We start from the raw sequence: 21,279 nt of genomic DNA, 5'->3' as shown, positions 1-21,279 counted from the left end.
TCATTTAAACAAAGAATGATATCAACGTTAACACAATAGCAGAGTTTTCTTCCTACACATGGGTATAACACCATAAAATAGTTTTAAAATATGCCATTAACTTGGCCCAGTGTGGGCGAAGGTGTTGGAAAATGGACATCTTCTTATATTGCTTGTGGGAGTAAACTAGTGCATTATTTCCAAAAAATACCATATATCAAAAGAGTATACACTCTTTGACCTCGAACCAATTCTATTGAAAAGACACCAGAATAAAAATTATAACAAAAGAATAATTAAGATAAAATGAATATACAAACTTTTTTAAACAGGGGAACATGAGAATATTATGTTGCAAAGAGGATAAAGGTAGTCTATAGAAGAGCCTCTTTAGTCTCCATGACTACTTTTTTTTTAAACTTCAAATAGACTTCAAACTCTAATATAGAGCTACAGTACTGAAAACAGCCTGGTATTGGTATAAAAACAGACAGGAGGAGCAATGGAACCAAATCAAAGATGCAGATATCAATCCACACACCTACGAACACCTGATTTTTGACAAAGAAACAAAAAATATAAAATGGAAAAAGAAAGCATATTTAACAAACTGTGCGGGCATAGCTGGACATTAGCATGCAGAAGAATGAAAATAGATCCATATTTATCCCCATGCACAAAACTCAAGTCCAAATGAACCAAAGGCATAAAACCAACCACACTGAATCTCGTAGAAGAGCAAGAAGGAAGCACACTTGAACACATTTTCATAGGAGACCACTTCCTAAATATAACTCCAGTAGCACAGACATTGAGAGAAACAATTAATAAATGGGACCTCGTAAAACTGAGAAGCTTCTGTAAAGCAAAGACATGGTCAACAAAACAAAAATAGCAGCCTACAGAGTGGGAAATGATCTTCACCATTCCCACGTCGGACAGAGGGCTGATGTTCATGTCTACTTTTATAACATAAGGGTATTTGTTTTTAGGTATCTATGGTTCATAGGCCTAGAATAACTATGAAGAGAGAATAGTTATTATTACATTTAATATTTTACAAGTGAAATGGGAAATACTATAATTTTAAGATAGCCATCAAAATTCTATAAATTATTTAAAACATATTTTCTGTGTTCCTTTTTATATTAATCGTTAGAGAAAAAGCTATGAACAGTTGGATAGTGGCAATTAAATTTAGCAAAATATATGTTATCTACTAACATTTTCTTTACCTCTCCTCTGGAATGTATCCGTGATCAGGGATAGATTGTTAGGACAGAAAGATTGCACACTGCAGGTTCTCTAGATTACACTGGTTATATTCTGTCAGAGATCAGGAAGCAGCCATGATCTGTGGATTTCTAGTTCTCTCTAGTGCTGTGTATTCATGCATCCTATAGGGGTGGGTACAACATTGGGCCTCTCCTCTGTAAGTGCTTTTCCTGATTTTATCTGCTGGTGAATTCCTTCTCTTTGAGTTTGAAATGCATGATTTTCCTATTATGTGTGTTTACTGATTCCGAGTTTGAACCCTGATTGTCAGCAAATTGCATAATCCAGTGTAGCTCTAACAGTTATGAAAAACTTTTGATCCTTTTTTACTCACCAGCCTGCTTCACAGTATTAGAAAGAATTATTTGCTTCAACATTCTGAGATGTGAAATATTTCTAAAGACAGCAAAGTGATGCTTCAGAATGAATGTTCCTTCATTTCAGACAAGGCTCTACCTCGTTTGTGAAATATTGCCTGGGCCAGTATGGAAAATAATGCATGGAATAAGGAAGCAGGGCAACCATGCAATTTAGTGTTTAACAGCACAAGCTATTGTGCTAGGCACGTCTTGACTTTATTTGTAATTGTTATGCTTTTGGCTAGAGACATTAGGGTGAATTACTTTATCCTCCCAATACTCAGTTTTTGCATGTGTACAGCTGGAACACATATATCTTCTACTATTATGAAAATGAAAAAGAAATGAGACTAATATTTGCTTTATAATAAAAGCATAATTTGTCCAGCCTGAATCCATGATAATGTTCACCCATGTTCTCCGTCACTAACTTCATTATTATCATATGAAGTCCACCTAAAGAAACAGCAGGCAGAGAAGCTGGTTAAAAACTGCAGCATCCACACCGTTATTCGTGTGTGTGTGTGTGTGTGTGTGTGTGTGTGTGTGAAACAACAGTAAGCTGCTTCGTTTTTCCACTTGCAAGGTTTGCTATTTCCTGAGCACATCATTCTGCTTAAAGATATGTAGGCTCACTAAGTCTACAAGTGAATACAATACACGGAGACTATGGACAGAGCTCCCTGCTTGTCTGGTGCAGGAGAATTGTCTGTAGTCTGTCAATCATGTTTTAAATAAATGATGATTGGCCAGGCAGGAAGTATAGGCAAGAAAACCAGACAGGAAGTAGAAATGATGCAATGAGAACAGGAAAATTCTGGGAAGGAGGAAGTTGATTCCTTCCACTCCTGCCCAGACTCCAAAGAAGCAAGATGTGAGCTGCCCTGCTGAGAAAGGTACCGAACCATATGGCTAGCATAGATAAGAAAAATGGATTAATATAAGTTACAATAGCTAATAAGTATCCTGACCTAATGGTCCAATCAGCTTTATAACTTATAGAGATCTCTGTGTGATTTTCTTTGGGGCTTGCCAGCTGTGGGGTACTGGGCGGGACAGAAACCCCAACAAACAGGCCCCTTCATGTTATACTTGTCTACATCAAGTTTGACTGCTTGCTACTAACCTGAATATCTTGATCTGAATTCATTGTTTTCTTCTAGCAATTTTCAAAACTTATCTCAGAATGACTTTTCTCCTTTTCTTCATTTTATTTTTTAAACAAAAGTGTCATGGCCAAGGTCTCAGATGCAGTATCTATTTAAGGAATTCTAGCTGGGTAAACTGTTTCCCACAAAAGGATGAGATACAGATATTTCCTAAGTTCATGGTCAACTTGTGCTACTTAAAGAACACATCTTCGGCTACAATATGAGAGTCTCTTTCAGTGAGAAAACAACAGCAGGTATAAAACAAAAAAACTCTTTGCCACAGTCAATTCTAGCTTCTTCCTATCTTGGTTCAGTACTTCAGTACTTGCTTGATGTTGATCTCATGTTTTTGTCAATATGTATATTTGATATCTGTTATTAATGGCTATCATCGCTTCACAGTTTTCCTGTTTGTCCTTGTCTTTGAGCTTCTGCGATCTCAGGCAAGATGAAGCAAGGAAATAATTTTCTACAGTTCATTATCAGTGATTGGAGAACTATCTCTGAAAATTCCAAAGATAATCCCTGTACTAAAGGGACAGCAATCAATGAGACTCTCTGCTGTCTTCGCATGACCTTTTTCACTTTGTGTTTGTTCATACGTGTGTGGCCCTCTCACTTAAAGTCCAGAAGGAAGCAGATTAGGGTCTATTATCACCTGCTATGATTTTTCCCCTTTATTATACATGAAAAGACCCATTCTCCAAACACAGTAACATTTACAGATACACAAATTCAGAAATTCTACATACCTTCGTGGGAAATACCACTGAATTTACAACCACCCCCCAACCTGCATAAGATTGTTGTGGAATTTACTGTTTAACTATTTAGATTATGAATATATTCCTATCTTTCACAAGACAGCTTTATTTCATAATTTACCTTTTCTATTGTGCTAGTAGAAAGCAATTTTCCTGGATATATTTTTTCAATGAATATAAAGAAAATGGAGGATAGAAAGGAGGAAAATATAGAATCTCTTAAAAGTTATGAGTAAGGAGTAGTTGGTCTCTACAATAGTTTGTAAAACTTAACAGTTAACAATGCTTCATCATATTTGGAAGGAAATTTGGTTCTCCATACAACTTCTAACTCACAGATTCCTGGGGATATCCCTGGGATATATATCATGACAATTGTTTCAGATGGTTCTTTTATTTGATACAGAATACCAAGGAGATTTCTCATGTATTTGTCATGATAGTGCAAACTATTACAACTTAGCAATAAAATACTTCCCTTATTTTTAAAAAGAGTGAAAATCACTTCTGAAATTCCTAATTTCCTGTTAAGGCCATCAGCTGTTTCTAAATTTATGAACATATTTGGGAATTTTTTTTGTCAGTCTTAGTAGCAAAATTAGTAACTTGAAGTCATGGTTGGCAAGGTCATTTTTGAAATAGTGGAAGGAGGTTAGTGGTGGTGGTTTTTGATTATCAGCAAGACAGATTATTTTCTGTATTATATTATATGATGAGCTGATGTTTGTAATGAAGATAAGTTTTCATTTTTTTTGTGATGGAATGTTTATTCTTTTTCAATAAACAGGGATTAAAGTATCAATAATAAAATATAATCAATTGAATGCTGCTAAAAATTAAACTAAAGTGAAAAAGACAAGAAAAGGTAAGCACAAATAGATATAAGTATTTATACAATTCAAAATAGGCGATGGTGTTGACCTAAACATACAGCTCATATATGAGACTTTCAATCTCAATGTTTTTGGTCTCCCTTTTGTTTTAATATCTTCTCTGAGATCTTTTATTTGAATTCTTTTACTATAAATGACATTTCTCTGAAGATTTCTGAGATGAAATTTGTTTGAACATAGACTATGTTGAATCCACCTACCCTACTGACTATGGATAAAATATTGAAGCTCTCATATTTGCAAGGATATTGTCAATAGTACTGTCAGAAAAATGTGTGTTTGCAGAAGACACAAATATTAAAAACTGTGATAAATGGAATTACTCATACTTTATTCTCTTCAAAGGATCATCATGTAATAAAAACTGTATCTCAAGTATAAGCTTCTGTATACATTTACATATAGGATACCTACTGATGGCTGAACACCCAGCAATAAGAATTCAGAGCTGCTGTTTTTCATTGAAATTTCAATATTTTCTTTGAAGAAATCAAAACCCAGGAAATAGGACACTGGGGATGAGGTTAAGAAAAAAACCAATTTGGCATTTGATAGTTTTATTATTGCCTTTGATTTTGGAGGATGATTTGTCGTTAGGGGAAGAGCCAAGCTGAACAACTTCAAAATGAATGGGATAATTCATCTTTGTGGATTGGTGAACATATCTTAGTCATCAGAATGTACCAAAAGAATTTGGGGACTTCATTTCAACTTCCAAGAAAAATAGATTATTTAAGTGATTGTACAATTAATATCTTTTTAAAAAGTGACTAGACAATTATTCTATTAGTAAGAGAAGAGAAACTGAATTGTTCTATGGTAGGCTTCAGTAGATTAAGATGCTGACAAAATCAGTTAACTCATCTTACATCATATCAAATCTTAATTGTGGACCAACATAAGTGAGGAAAAGTTAGAGTTTCCGTGAAAAATCCATTATAATTTCAAGCTACATGTGGATGTGTGCCCATTTAAAAAGGTTGGTGCTTATGATAAACTCTTTGAAAAGAATTTCTGCACTACTTTCGTGGGTTGCATAGCAACCTGAAATCCTAAGAATTCAAGGGTGGTATTGCATTGGAGAAATGTCAGTCTCCTTATGAATGATAAGCCCTAAGCTATACTCTTTGAATTAGGCTACATTTTTACCTAAGATGTGAAATAAATTTTGAAGAACTAGATTTCAATCATGAGAATTCACAGACAAAAGTTACAAGCAAATATTATAGACCAGGAGCAGACTTTAGAACACTAATTCAGCAACACAATAGCTAACTATGAAAATAAAATTTTATTTGGAATCTTTAGCCGTTTGCAAATGTAAGAACTAAAGAATTCTAAATTTCCCTTTCAGACTCCTTATCTCATCGGCAAAAAAAAAAAAAAATCTAGAGAAGTCAGAAATGGCAGTGTATGACTGTAATTCTAACATCCAGAGGAGACAAGAATTCAAGGTTACATTCAGCAACATACTAAGTTTGGGTTAGAAAAGGCTGAGAATAACGGTGTAAACACAAAATAAACAAAATAAAACAGCGACAGGGGTTTCTTGTCTTTTTTTCTGTTGCTACGATAAACAACATGACCAAAAACTACTGAGATGAAAGGGCTGAAAAGACTTATAGGTTATATTCCACAGTCTAGGGAAGACTAGTATAGGGGTTAAAGTGACAATGGCCTCCCTTGGCTCATATATTTGAATACTCCATCTCCAGTTGGTGAAATTGTTTGAAAAGGATTATGAGGTATGGTCTTATTGGAGGAAGTTGGGGGTGGGCTTTGAGGATTCAAAAGCTCAAGCAAGTAAGTTTAACTATAGTTTTTCTTTCTTGGCCTCGTGCTTATGGATCAATATGTGAGCTCTCAGCTACTGCTCCAGTGTCATGCCTGCCTGCCTGCCTGCCTGTTGCCATGCGTACACCATGATGGTCATGAATTATAACCCTCTGAATGTATAAACCCCAATGAAATGCTGGCTTTTATAAGTTGCCTTGCACAGGGAGTTTTTATCATACTTGTTGATAAGACAGCAAGACAACAAACCATAGAGGAATGCTGCTTACTGCTTCGCTATTGTTGACTTGCTCAGTTAGAGTTCTTACACAGCCTGGTCCACCTGCCTATGGATAACAGTGCCCATAGTGGACAGAACCATCCTACATCAATTAATAGTTAAGAAAATGGCTCACAGCATTGGCACAGGCCAATATCAAGATATTGTTAATATCCTGGTCCATGTAGGCACACCTTCCTTTCAGACTTTATGGACAATTTTCTTTCTCTGATTTATTATTCAGACTGGAGCTGTTTAATCATAATTCTTTTTTGAAGTAGTGTTTCACTATGTAGCTCAAGTTGATTTGAGTGCCTTAGCTAACCTGTGCTGGCCGTGAATTTGTCCTATTCCTGTGGTAGGCTCTTCCTGTTGGCATTATCGATGTGTACTACTTCTACCGGCTAAACTGAAAATGTAATCAACCCTCCATTTCTAGTTTCTTTGAAAATACATTCAAGGGTTTTGCCTTTAAAATAAACATAAACCACTGAATGCTTCCTTTCACTAAGTTCCTCTTGCTTTTCCATGTCTAAGCAGGTCCTACTACTGGGTCTTAGCAGCTCTGAAGTGCTTTTAATTGCTTAGCAAAGAAAATTCTTAGAGAAACACATATTTTCTTTCCTCGGTGTATCGACCATATCTATAATTTTGCATTAATATATTTGATTGCTTTATTAGCCTTTTATCCCAGTGTTGTATGAGCACTGTAATCATAGAAACCAAATCTGCTATTATTATATTGACTTCTCAATTCTGAGCCAAAAAAAGCAATGAAAATCTAACATTTGGTAGGTTCTCATGTGTTTTTTTTTAATGTATAAAAGGAGGACTATAGCATATTTTGTCCTTTTATCTTTTGAAGAGCAATACAATATGAACACTATAACTTCTAGTGATTTCATCATACCTATTTTCAAGAATCAAGACCCAGTACATTTCTTTCCATTAATAAGAATTAAAAAAAATAATTTGAAGTGGCTATAACTCAGTGGTAGATAACATGTTATGCATGCAAAGTAAGAGTTACTAAATTAGCACCCAGTACTAAATATCAGGTAGACCATAAATAAATAAATAATTGAATAAATGTTGTCATTCACCTAACGTTCCTCTAGCTCCGAGAAATAGAAAATACATATATTTCTTAAAGTTACAACTGATATATTTTCTCATCTCTTATAGCACACACACTGTTACAAGCCTCCCTCATGCCATCAGTGAGACACTATGTTGTACTGAAAAGAAATCATTCATTTCAAAGTTTCTATATATCTAAGATGCTTTTATAGCTAGCCCTTATTTAAAAACCTGGCAAAATAGACCTGATCTCTGTCTTGAAGTATGAAATACACAGGGATGTATTAAATAATCATTTTAGTTCAGGGAACTTTCAGTGAATATTTTTGAGAATCAATGATCCAAACCAAAGTTAATCAGTGGTGTGGGAGGGATTACTAATTAAATTTCTAAAATTACCTTCTCTATTTATATTTTAAAATTCTCTTCTGAATTTAGTTACATGGCATTACGTAAAAGGAGGCAACTGAAGTGCTTAACCAAAGACCCACGTTAGCAGGGGGCTTTACTGGGATTTGGAACTTGTAAATTAAAAAAGCCACAGATATAAATTGTTATCTTTGTAGTGTATAAATTAGTAATGTAATGATAACTTCATCCTCACGCTTAATCATTCCATAATAAAATCAATTTATGATTAATTTTGTTATCTTAAGTTAGGAGCTATTGAATTTTCTCATAAATCAAAATTACTTCCACAGAGTGTCAGATGACGATGTAATTATCTCTGCAGCTAGGTCTTATCATTCTGCAGCTACAGAACCTACAACCACTTTCCATGGAATAGCCAAATGCAGTGAATCTACAGCTTTTGAAAGCTACCGTATAATCTTTATGTTGAAGATTTCTCCTTGAGTTTTGAACATTTAGATCCCGTGATCTTTGGAGCAACTGAATTTACATGGTCTAATGGCTATTTTGGGTTGCCTTAGGGAAATTCCATAGACAAGGTTTCTAAATGACTTTTTTAAAAGTTTTCTTGAGTTTCTGAGGATGTGGGTCTGAAATAAGGATGTCAATAAGAATAAACTCTGGCAGGGGCTCTTGTCCTGTTTTGCTGCTGGGAGTTCTAAGTTTTCCTTGGAGTGAATAAATGGAAATGATTTTCTCTTTCCTCTTTTATAAAATCCTTGATCCTAGGGGCAGAAGCCTGCTGACCCTTATAGTCTCATATAACCATGCTTTCTCCAAAAGACCTATCTCTACTTTATGAGTTCAGTATATGAATTTGGAGGACACAATCCAGTTATAGCATAGGGTTATAAACTTATTAAAAACTCAGTCACATTTCAAATGTTCATGTTATAACAATATTTCTTTTCACAGCTGAGGGGCTCCTTGCTTGGAGCAATATTCGACACAAAGCAAAGAATTTAAAGGTAGAATGAATTTCTCTGAAGTCAGTTATGAAAGAGATTTGACCTGTTGTTTCCGTGGGATGCACTCAATCATTTTTCACCATATTTACAGGTTAACACAGTTGCCGAAGATGTGATTCACGCAGAACAAGTTTCCTGTCTTGCTGTGTTCCTATAAAGATCTGACTCAAGTGTGAGGATCCAATTTAAAACAACCTTCTTGCTTGGATCAGAGTTGAGAACGAGGGGGAGGTTGGCAGTGTTTTTTTTTTTTTTTTCAAAGTAAAAATGAGTTTTATGGAACAAGTCATACCTTTTTTTGAACAGGACTAATAAATCTGATTTTGTGGGGAATTAGAAATACAGACGTAGGTTGTCCATTTTTGAGATGCTAAAGCCTGGGGCAGGAAGACGCTGGAGGTACTGGAACATACAGTTTTCACTCTCTGACTTTCTTCTGTTGCAGAATAATTAACACTTTGTATCAGCTACTTCAACCTGTATCCTCTAAAAACTGAAAAGACTTGCTTTCTGCTTCTGAGTAATGTGTAATAATAATTGACTAGAGAATATAAAATTAGAGTTCTCAAAAATACATTGTGGACTCTCTCACTAAAGAAGAGACTACTGTTTGTATATTTAAGCAGTTTTAACTGGTTCTTTTATGTTAGGACTGGCAGCAATTGGTGTGAAAATATTGGAGGTGATTGTTCAGGAGATATTTTCTTGAAAGGTGGTTTTCCAGAGTAGCCCCCACGAAATGAAACCCACTGGATAAAAAACCAAAAACAAACAGACAAACAATCAAAAACAAAAGAAAAAAAACAACAACAACAAAAAAGATTAGAAATTAGGAAGGCAACTGGGACCTGGTTTAGAAAAGAATGAGGATCAGCTCACCAGCTGGGGTGAGAAAAGGACAGGAAGGTGATAAGGGATTAATACCATCAAAACACTTTGTTTACATGCATGAAAATGTCAGTCGAAAATCGCTATTTTGTATATTCAACATATGTTATTAACAATTAAAAATTTAAAGAATACATTTTGCTTGAAACTCATTTTGGGCACTATCTCTATTCCACATTCTTTTTCAAGTTCTCCCTTTGTTCTCTTGGTTTATTATGACACATTTTCCTTGTAGTGAGGCTGGCTTTGGACTCACTTTGTCACCTCGGCAAGCCTTGATTGAATTCATAGTTATTGGCCTGCCTCAGATTTGCCAAGTACTGTGTATGTGTGTACCCTGAAGCCCGAGTTTCTTTATGATATCCATTGCTACAAGATATGATAAATGTTTTTCTCATCCAAAACTTTCTTAAAGAAGTTTGTATCTATCTCCCTGCAGGAAAATCACCCACAGCCCAACTGTCAGGAATCTGGATGGAGAGAAAGTAAATTAGCTACCAGGAGTTGGTTCTCTCCTTATAGAAAGGAAGAAAATGAGATAACTAAAGAAAGCCACTGAGCTTTGAAAAAAACATACAACAAAAAACAAACTTAGAAGATAATTTTGAGAAAGGGAAAGGAATATATTTATACTAGTGGATTTTCGGGCTCTTGGCTCAGTTCATGCTGTCCAGCTCCTTTACTTTCTCAATCATGAATTAACATGAGTGTCTATTTATATATCTACCAACATTTTCACTTGAAATCATTGTTGTTTTTTTCTTTTCCAACCAAACATCTACAAAAGCATCCTGTGTTTTCTTTTACAGTCATTTCTTCCTCCCACAGAGTACAGTTTGTAGTTTGAGTCTAAAGTGAATGAAAACGATTACACATATCTTTGTCATCCAAGGTTGAGTCTCTGTTCATAGGAGAGCTTTCTCTACTCTTCCTCTTGGTTTTGAGAATCATTGTTAGGATCACCTGTAACACAAGCCAAACTGGAGTAACAAAGTCCCCTTTAAAAGTATTTTTATTAAAAAAAAATCATTTTACATACCAACCCTAGTTCCCCCTCCGTCTCCTTCTCCTGTCCCTTCACCCCCTCCCCGTTCCCCATCCACTTTTCAGAGGGAGTAAGGCCTTCCTTGGGAAGTCAACAAAGTCTAGAATTTTAACACTGACAAACAGCTTCCAATTTCATCCCCAGAGTCAGTTTGTAAGGATTCAGAATCAGTGTAACAAGAAAAGACAGAACTTCTTACACGCTTAAAAGCTGTGTTTCACTCCATGCCAGAAAAAGTGCCATTGAGGTCTTTACCACAATTGTATCATTTGTATCTCTTATTTATATATAGAAGATGAGGTTCATTGAGAAAGTTGTTTTTTTTTTTTTCCCCCCGAGAGAGGGTTTCTCCGTAGTTTTTGGTTTCTGTTCTGGAACTAGCTCTTCTAGATCAGGCTGGCCTCGAACTCAGACATCCGCCTGCCTCTGCCTCTCGAGTGCTGGGATTAAAGGCGTGTGCCACCATTGCCCGGTTTGAGAAAGGTTTTTAATATGAGTTTAAGCATGGGCATCAAAAAGGGAGAAAGAGAAACAGAAGACAGGGAGACAGCCTTAGGGAAAGGACAAAACACATCCAACACATATATGTAGGCTTCACAAGAAAAGGTCACACTAGATGTGTTGTTAGCACTACTCACAGTTATATTGCTGCGGAGAAACACCGTGACCAAAGCAGTTGTTATAAAATAAAGCATTTAATTAGGACTTACTTACAATTTCAGTGGTTTGTTCATTATCGTCATGTCAGGAGAGGTGGTAGCAAGCAAGCAGGCATGGTCCTGGAGAAATAACAGAGAACTTGCATCTGATCCACAGGTAGCAGGGAGAGAGAGAGAGAGAGAGAGAGAGAGAGAGAGAGAGAGAGAGAGAGAGAGACAGAGAGAGACAGAGTCACCAGGACTGGCATGAGCTCTTGAAGCTCTAAATCACATTCCCTGTGATAAATCTCCTCCAACAAAGCCACATCCTGATCTTTCTTAAACAGTTTATCATCTAGGGGCTATGCATTCAAATATATATGCCTATGGGGGCCATTCTCAATCAAACCACCAGAGTTGCATTGCAATCTGATGAATTGTAACTTTAGATTGTTTAAGTCATTTCTGAGGAACAAACATTTCATTGTTGCTTGCTTGCTTGCATTGACTGTAAACACAATTTTTAGAAATTTCTCAATGGCAAAGTACACATTTATAACTGGTGAAGGGACATGGCCAATCTATAAAGTCATGCCCACTTAAACATTAAGCTTCTTCTGTTGCAACTTTATCCTTTTTATTTGAAGTATCTCTACAGAGAAAAAATATGTTGTTTGTGTAGGAAATCTTCACAGTGAATTTTGTGTCAGACTCAGCTACTTTCAGGTATCAAGAAACTTAAGCCAGACTAAAAGATGAGTTAATTTCTCTTCTTATTTCTCTCTGGATTTTGCTATATTTCTATAGTGCCCTAATTTTCAGTTCTGATATCTCAATACCTTAACATTAAAGAAGACCTTACCAACCCTGGAAATAATAGTTCTGAGTTTCTTCAATCCAAGGTGGGGGAATGGGGTAAGGGAAAGCCCAAGCTTTGAAGCTTTGATATCAAAACATGACTTCTGCAGGCATTCTAACTGAAGGAAAGTCATTACTCAGAATACCAAAACAAATAAACAAAATACAGAAGCTTGTTTTAGCACCAAAAATAGAAAGTCTGTCTCTCTCTGTCTCTGTCTCTCTCTCTCTCTCTCTCTCGCTTTGTGTGTGTGTGTGTGTGTGTGTGTGTGTGTGTAATTTGAGAATCCTGCTGTTAGTAAATCACCAAAAATTAAAGAACCTGATGCAGACTTAATTTAGGTATGCAAATTTTGGCGCACCAAGGACCAATTGCCCCAGTTGTCATATGTAACATTGCACTCTATTTTAATAATGGCACTGCTTCCCCTTTGTGCTCCTGTCATTATCTCTGGGCCATTCAATTTTGTAGGAGAGCTGTCCTCATTATTTTAACATTTGAGTTTAGAAATAAGGCAGTGGAAAAGACACATACTAATGGTTATGAACTGAGAATATAACAAAGCATTAAAGGAACAATTCCCAGAAATTATTATCCATTGGTGGAGCCATTTAAAAGGGAAATACTGAGCCATTGTCTTCACTGAAGACATGTGATTATACTGACAGCATCTAAAACAATGAAGCCATTTAAACACTGTGCAAGATTATCACTCCTGATAGACTTTTAAATGGAACTCCTCTTTGTGCATAAAAAGATATCTTTTCTCTTGTTTGGAAAGACTCTTTTAAATATTTTAATACTCTACAGGTACAAACAGGCTTAACCTCGAGATATTCTTGAAGAAGTGGGGACTCAGAGAAGTAGGTTTTATTATAGAAACTCGTTTTAGGTTTTGTTAGTCAGTGTAGGCTAGCCATCTATCTACACTAAGATTGTGTCAGGGAATACCAGCTGTATTTATATCTTTAAAAGGTAGGCATGTGCGTGAATTTTCATCTCCATGTTCTCCAGGGCAATGTTTCCTTTTTGTATTAGGTTCAGTGAAGGCAATGGCTTCGTTCTGTTTTCTACATTAAAGAAACAGGAGATAGCTCTCACCACTTGTGGAACTGGGAACTCTAGTTCTTTTCCCCAAAGACATGGATATCTAGGGTAGTTAATGTCTGTCATCCCATATGACATGAGTCACAAGTCCTTTAATAATTTTTTATTGATCTGCTTTGGGCAACAGACTCATAGTTCCTTTGAGGCTGTCAGTCATTTACCATAACTCTGTTGGGTACAGCATTCATTTCTTGCCTCTGTGTAAGATAAGCTTTACATTTAATTCTGTAACAGAGGTCTCAGAGCAGTTTGTAGTCTTCACATCCATCACTGCTGCTACTACTGCAGATTGCAAACTTCTTGGCCATCTACATAATAAAGAGCTTAGCCAGGGATATAAACTATGATATCAGAACATCCCCTAATTTTAAGTGAGGACTCCCTATGTTATACCTTATTGTTTGTCCTTAAAAGTTTTCTGACCCGGGAGGTAGTGGCACATGCCTTTAGTCCCAGCACTTGGGAGGCAGAGACAGGTGGATCTCTGTGAGTTTGAGGCCAGCCTGATCTACAAGAACTAGTTCCAGGACAGGCTCCAAAGCTACAGAGAAACACTGTCTCAAAAAAAAAAGTTTCTAATCAACTTGAGATAGAGAATTTCTTGGGAAATGTATGAGGAATAGTTACCTGGGGAGGATGGTCTTCATTTGATTAATTGAGGCAAGAACACTCAGCCACTATGGGTAGCACCATTCCCTGGGATGGGTGTTGGGCTGTCTCTAAAGGAACCATTGGCTTGGCACAGTGTTTGTTGCTCTCTTCTTAACTGTGGACATAATGTAAGCAGTTCCTTTAAGGTCCTGCTGGCCTGATATCCCTGCTGGGATGGACTTCACCTTGAACTGAGAGCCAAAACAAACCTTCCCTTTCTTAAGTAGTTTATAGTCAGAGTATTATATTATAGCAACAGGCAAATAAGAGAGTTATTACACAAAATTATTTCAAACGGAGCCCTGGTTTCATCATTGAATGAAGTCTCCTTGCAGAAAATGAAATTCATATTTTTGTCTGCTACTTTAAGCTACCCAAAACTCCTGTATGTTTATCTTCTTGAGAGGAAGCCTCACTAGGAAACCTTGAACAGTTTTACTCTAAGGACAGTAACCATTGGATTAATCTCCTTCCTCCCTTGAAGGGTGGTGTATTATCCCTGATAGTGATTTCTCCCTTTGCAGAAGCAATGATACCTCAGTGTCTTAGAATCCTCCTGAAGAGTCTGTCTCTGTTTCCAGAATTTGCACAGCTATAGCAAGTCTTGTGTCTGAGAGTCTCCTTTCTTCTGGTAGAGGTTGTGGGGGTATCTTCATTTGCCCAGGGAAATTTAGCTTTCTCAAGGGCTTAGCTCTCAATTAGGCTCATTCTTGTGCCTTTAATCACGCTGTGGAGCTTGTGCATACAGCCTCTATTTTATGCCTATTGTTGAAAGTCCAGAAGCTGAATTTAAATGTTAATGTCAGAATTCTGGTCATTCCATTGTCTGCATTTGTAGCTTTCTCCTAAAAGTGGAGAGTAAATCGACAGGTGACATAAATGCCTACTAACATCTGACCTAGGGATGATGCCTATCATTTCCATCTCTTATTCTCTCTGATATTTACTTATTTTCCATTTTCTTTCTTTTCTTTTTGTTAATTCTTTGATGGAGGAAGGTCATTGGTTAATTAAACAAAGAAGCTGCTTGCCCTGATAGGTTAAAACATAGGTGGGAGGAGTAAACAGAACAGAATGCTGGGAGGAAGAGGAAGTGAGCTCAGACTCGACAGCTCTGCTCTCTAGAGCAGAGACGCCATGCTGCCCGCTCTCGGCTAGACGCATGCGATGAAGCTCCGACCCAGGATGGACGAAGGCTAGAATCTCCCTGGTAAGCCACCTTGTGGGCTACAGCAGATTATTAGAGATGGGCTAGTCCAGGTGCGAGAGAAAGCCTAGAAGAGGCCAGATAGAAATGGGCCAAGCAGTGGTTAGAAGAATACAGTGTCCGTGTAATTATTTCGGGTAAAGCTAGCCGGGTGGCGGGAAGCATCCCGCCGCTCTTATTTCAACAATTCTTGGTCTGGCTTACCTCACTCAGGATGATCTTTTCTAGTTTCACCCATTTGCCACCAAATTTCCTGATGTCATTGTTTACATAATATTCCATTGTGTAAATGTACCACATGTTCTTTATCCATTCTTTTTCCACTGTTTCTTTAAAAAAACTATTGCTTTATATACCAATCCCAGTTCCCTCTCCCTCCTGTCATCCTATTTCCCCCATCTTCTCCCTACCACATCCCTCATTCACTCCTCAGAGATGTTGAGGCCCTTGGTCCTGCCTCTTTACCCATTCTTAAATTGAGGGATACCTAGGTTGTTTCCTGTTTCTGGCTATTACTAATATAGCTGCTTTGACCATAGTTGTGTGAGTGTCTTTGTGGTATGGTGGAGTGCTCTTTGGGCCCTCTGCATATATGTTACAGTAATGTAATTTGGTCTTTGTGTGGGACTCCTACCAGTCAGAGCAGGGACTGTCTCTGAATCTGTTGACTGCTTTTGAGACTCATTCCTCCTACCAGATTCCCTCATCCAGTCTTACCAGAAGAAAAGGTGTCTAGTCTCATTGCAACTTGATATATCATGGGTGGCTGATGCCTACCTGTATGTAAAGAGAAGTTATTGGGTGGATGGGGTTGGGTGGAGAGGGTGAGGGACTGAGAAGAAGGGAGGGAAACTTTGGTTGGGATGTAAAAACAATAACAACAATAACAAAATTTTCATAAAATATATTTTGGTCACTTGAAAACTCAGCAGGCCGTTTTTGAGACACAGGAAACACTCTTCAACTTAAATATTTAACAGTTATGTACAAAGGCAAACAATGTTAAAATCTTAGAGACTCTTATTTTCCTTTACCAAAAAAATTAAATGAACTAGTTTTTAGACTTAAGATCTATTATAACAGGCATCAAAATCCAACACAAACCAGCAGGCTCTTCAATGATAGGGGAATAGGGAAGTTGGCTAGAAGATGAGAGGAGACATAAGACAGGAACCTGGGATTAGAAGGTCTTGTACAAGCTATATTGTATGCCAAGAAAGTTTATGAAGAAGTACTGCATCTTATATACTATTTTCTGAAGAAAAATAGGACAAAGTCAGCAAAAGCCATCATACAACAGGGGAAACATCAGCAGGAAGCTAATGAATCCACATTGCACAAGGGGAGCATAAGATAACTCAAAGGCAACTCAGACCAATATTCAGTGGCCTTGTGACTGATAATATCAGTCTCTTCAGGTAAAATCAAGATCCCAGGAACCCAAACCTTAAGTCCTTCCAGGTCCTCAGACAAGGTCTTGCTAAGTCTGTTCCTGGACAAGAACATAGAACTAAGTTTTTCTTGTTCTGTCATCAGAGATTCTGAGAAAGCCCTGAATTGGTCTGGTTCTCAACAAAAAACAAATTTATTAAGAGGAGCTGGGTTCACAAAGAAAGCTATAATCAGGATGAAATGCTAGCATCATAGGCTTCCTTTCATGTCTTTCTCCTTTCCTTTGGATATACTCCAGTTTGTCTCTGCACAGGCATGTTATCACTTAGAGAGAATCTCTCTGACTTATCTTCTTCCAAGGCTAAAGGCACAAAGAGAAAAGTCATTATCCTAAACTCATCACCTTAAATTCCAGGACAGCAGAATCTCACAGAAAAAAAAAACCAAAAAACAAAAACAAACCCTAGATAGGGGCAGTTTCCCCTGAATAATACAAGGCTTCACTCTGAAACTTAATTAATTGCTCAATGATTGCTAGCTTGTCCTTTCAAGTTACCTTTGAGAACTGAGGCCGTGAGTCCTTGCCATGACCAAAATTGCTCAATTTTGTTTTTGTTTCTATTTAAATCAAAGCTCATGGTACCTAAAAATTATATGCAAGCATAAGTTCATAGGTAGGTTATGTACATAACAATGAAGTCATATACAAATATAAAAATTGTCATTTTCATTCATATTTATTATTTATCAATTTTAAATTAATACAGTATCTATCATTTGAGACAGAGTTTTATGTATTTTAGGTTGACTCACAAATGACTGTATGTTCAGGGTTGACTTTGAACTCCTAGATTTTTATATCCCATTCCCAAAAGCTGGACTTATAGACATGAACTACTATGTTCACATAAATTGGACTATTATCTGATTTCTTTCATCACATTGGAAAGCCACTAAACTAAACTGTCTTTAATCTATTTTCTGTATGCATTTTATTATGGGAAATAAATGTGACAAAACCGTGACTGAGTGCCCCAAGCTCTACCTATCATGAAGTTTAAAGTTTAGGAAGGCCAATACATAAGATTGAGGAACAAGTAAAGGATCTGAGAATGTCATGCATACAAACCATTCTGATGTGTATTAGAGCCTGAATGTATTAGTTAACAATATCCACATTGCTGTTTATCACCCCAAAGTTAACTCACCACAAGGTCTTGGAGAACTTGTTTTGAGACAAAACAGTAGCTTAGGATATGAGCAGATCAGTCCTTAGATGATGTACTTCCTACTCAGCCATGATTATTCCATTAGATATAAGAAAGGACATTTGAAAGATTTAATCTGTGGTACCAATGATATTCTTTTACAAGTAAGTGGATGTCTGACCAGAAAACAAAAGATAAAATGAAAAAAAAAAGGGGGGAAGAAAAGGAGGAATCAGAAAAAGTCATTAAACAGTGAAACCAACAGATGACAGCAGCAAAACCACTGTGATGACAACTCACGAATAGTGCTTTCGAATATTCCTGGATAGACCACTAACCAAGGTGCCAGGGTTCCAGCAGCAGAAGGCGTAACCTGATGTTGCTGTCTACGGTAGCCTGAAGAGGTCTTTCTACTCATGTGGAGCTAATGCGGTTGAATTTAACACTGAAAAACTTTATAGGTCATGACAAATTAACAAGAAACAACACGGGTAAGTCTCACCGACATGACTGCCCAATGTGAGTGGAACAAGGGTAACACCCAAAGACTTGCCAAAGTGGAAGGAGAAAAGCCCATGAAATCTCAACCTTCACAAAGGACCATAGGAAACTAGAAAATCTGGGAGCAGTAAATACCGTCTTCCTTAGGGAAGAACATCAGGTAGTTGTCCAAGCCTGAAAACATACACACAAGTAACATTATACTGACCTATTTGGGAAGCTTTAGGAATATTTGTGTGTGTGTGTGTGCGCGCATATGTGTGTGTGTGTGTGTACAAGTAATAACAATTAGTGGATAAAAAGAGGTCATGAATTTGAAGGGAGGACTATATGGGGGATCTTGGATGGAGGAAAACAAAGGGAGAAATGTATTTATGTTATAATCTTTTAAAAAGAGAGGATGCTTTTTAAGAGATGTTTGGGCATGTGCAAAGAAAAATACCCAGAGAATCTGAGAAAGATTTGACTTCGAGAAAGAACATTCCATATCCAAGACGTGAGTGTAGGCTTTTCCGGAGAGAGTTATGCCTGTCATTCATCTTGAAAGCACTTCATTCTAATACTCTTCATTACCAAACAGAATTGCTGTGCTGTACTTTGATTTATTTATGTATGTGATCTAACTTTAAATTACTCCACTCTACTTTTAATCTTCAAAGATGCTGCTCACTTCCTATACATCACCCCCGAGCATCTCTCTCACCACGGCTTACTCATTCTGTTTCTGCTGTCAGGTAATAGGAAACAAAGGAAAGAGGGAGCATGGGAGTGCAACAAGTTCAACTCTCCCGAGGAAATTGGAAGCATGGGGACCATTGAAGAGGGTAAAAGGGGATGAGAAAGGAAGGGAGGGAAGCAGAAAAAAATATTATAGCTCAATAAAAACATTAAAAAATTTAAAAGAGGAAAAAAGAAAACAGCAGCTAGGAAGCTACATGGGTCGGATCTAAGCCCTTTGCATGTGTGTGACTGTTGTGTAGCTTATTCTGTTTGTGCGACTCCTAGCAGTAGAATCAGGACATGTTCTTGACAGTTGAGCTGGTTTGGGGAATCTATTCCCTATTCAGAGTTGCCTTGCTCAGGCCTGAGGCAGAAAAAGGTGCTTGTTCTTGCCTCAGCTGCATGCGCCATCCCTTGTTGATGCCCATGGGAGGCCTCACACTTTCTGAACAGAGGTGAGAAATAGATGGGGAGGATGGCCCATAGAGAGTAGGAAAGGGGATTGGAAGTGTACGGGGATGGGGAGGAAAACAGGGAGCAGAAACTGGTTGGTGTGTAAAATAAATGAAAAATTAATAAAAATAACAAAAGAAAAAAGAAATATGGTCTTGCTATTTAGTTTACTATTTTTTAACATTTCCAGTCATATAAAAACATTTCAGAAACATCTCTACTGTTTGCCTTCATTTTGTTAAGCACCATTTTATCTATGTAACAGAATTTCTCTTTCTTCCACTCTCATGGAATCCTGAAAACATGTGAAAAGACTACAGAAGATCTTTTGGTCCCCATAACCAATATCATTTAACTTAAATTTTAGGGCACCTGGAAATTTTCTTCTTATGTTGGCGAGTTTTGTTTACTACAGAGTTCTTCCGGCATATACCCTGTCCATCTTTTTTTTTTTTTTTTTTTGGTTTTTCGAGACAGGGTTTCTCTGTGGCTTTGGAGCCTGTCCTGGAACTAGCTCTGTAGACCAGGCTGGTCTCGAACTCACAGAGATCCACCTGCCTCTGCCTCCTGAGTGCTGGGATTACAGGCGTGCGCCACCACTGCCCGGCTTACCCTGTCCATCTTTAAGAACATCCGTTATGTCTGTGGATTTTATCATGATTCTCCTATACTTTACAGCGAATATCCACTTAAATAAGTACATACCATGTTTGACTCTCTGGGTCTCTGTTACCTCAGAATTTTTCCAGTTCCATCTATTTTCCTGCAAATTTCATGAGGTCATTTTTTTTCTAACAGCTGAGTAATACTCCATTGTGTAGATGTACTGCATTTTCTTTATTCATTCTTCAATAGTAAAAAGCTCAGGCTTGATATGAGGGTGTGTGCCCAGTCTTATTGGAACTTATTATGCTGTGTTTGGTTGATAACTCTGGAGAGCCTGCACTTTTATGAAGGGAAACAGAGAATGTGTGGATCTGGAGAAAATGAAACGTTGTGGGGGTCTGGGAGGAAAGAAAGGAGGGGAGAGTGCAGTCTGCAGTCAGGATGCAAAATATGAGAGAATACATAAATAATTAATTAAAAATAACATCATTTATTTCTAATCTATGGCTCACAGGACCTTCTGATTTCTGTTTTTTTTTTTTTTTAAGGGGACTGGGTTTTTTTTTTTTTTTTGAAAGGGTACTGGATATTTATTTATGTGTGCATACTCTTAGATGATTCCATGAATTCCTGTGGGTACACAAGACATAGTCTGAAGACTTGTCCTCTTAATGAAAGTCCTTTTATTGTTTATTTTATTTTTTTTAGTTGTTGCAAAAAAAAATTTCCCATTTCCCTCCCCCTTCTCACAACACATCGCCCCCTCCCATACTCCCCTCTCCCTCTCCCCCTCCCCCCCACTCCATTCCACCTCCCTCTCGAGAATGAAGAGCAGTCCAGATTCCCTGCCCTGCGGGAAGTCCAAGTCCTCCCACTTCTATACAGGACCAGGAAGGTGAGCATCCAAACAGGCTAGGCTCCCACAAAGCCAGTTCATGTATTAGGATCGAAACACAGTGCCATTGTCCTTGGCTTCTCATCAGCCTTCATTGTCCGCCACGTTCAGAAAGTCCGGTTTCATCCCATGCTGATTCAGTCCCAGTCCCGCTGGCCTTGGTGAGCTCCCAATAG

Source organism: Microtus ochrogaster (genome assembly GCF_000317375.1).
Source record: "Microtus ochrogaster isolate Prairie Vole_2 chromosome 14 unlocalized genomic scaffold, MicOch1.0 chr14_random_1, whole genome shotgun sequence".
Classification (NCBI taxonomy): domain Eukaryota; kingdom Metazoa; phylum Chordata; class Mammalia; order Rodentia; family Cricetidae; genus Microtus; species Microtus ochrogaster.
The sequence above is the reverse complement of the archived record's forward strand: the minus strand, read 5'-3'. Positions refer to the sequence as shown.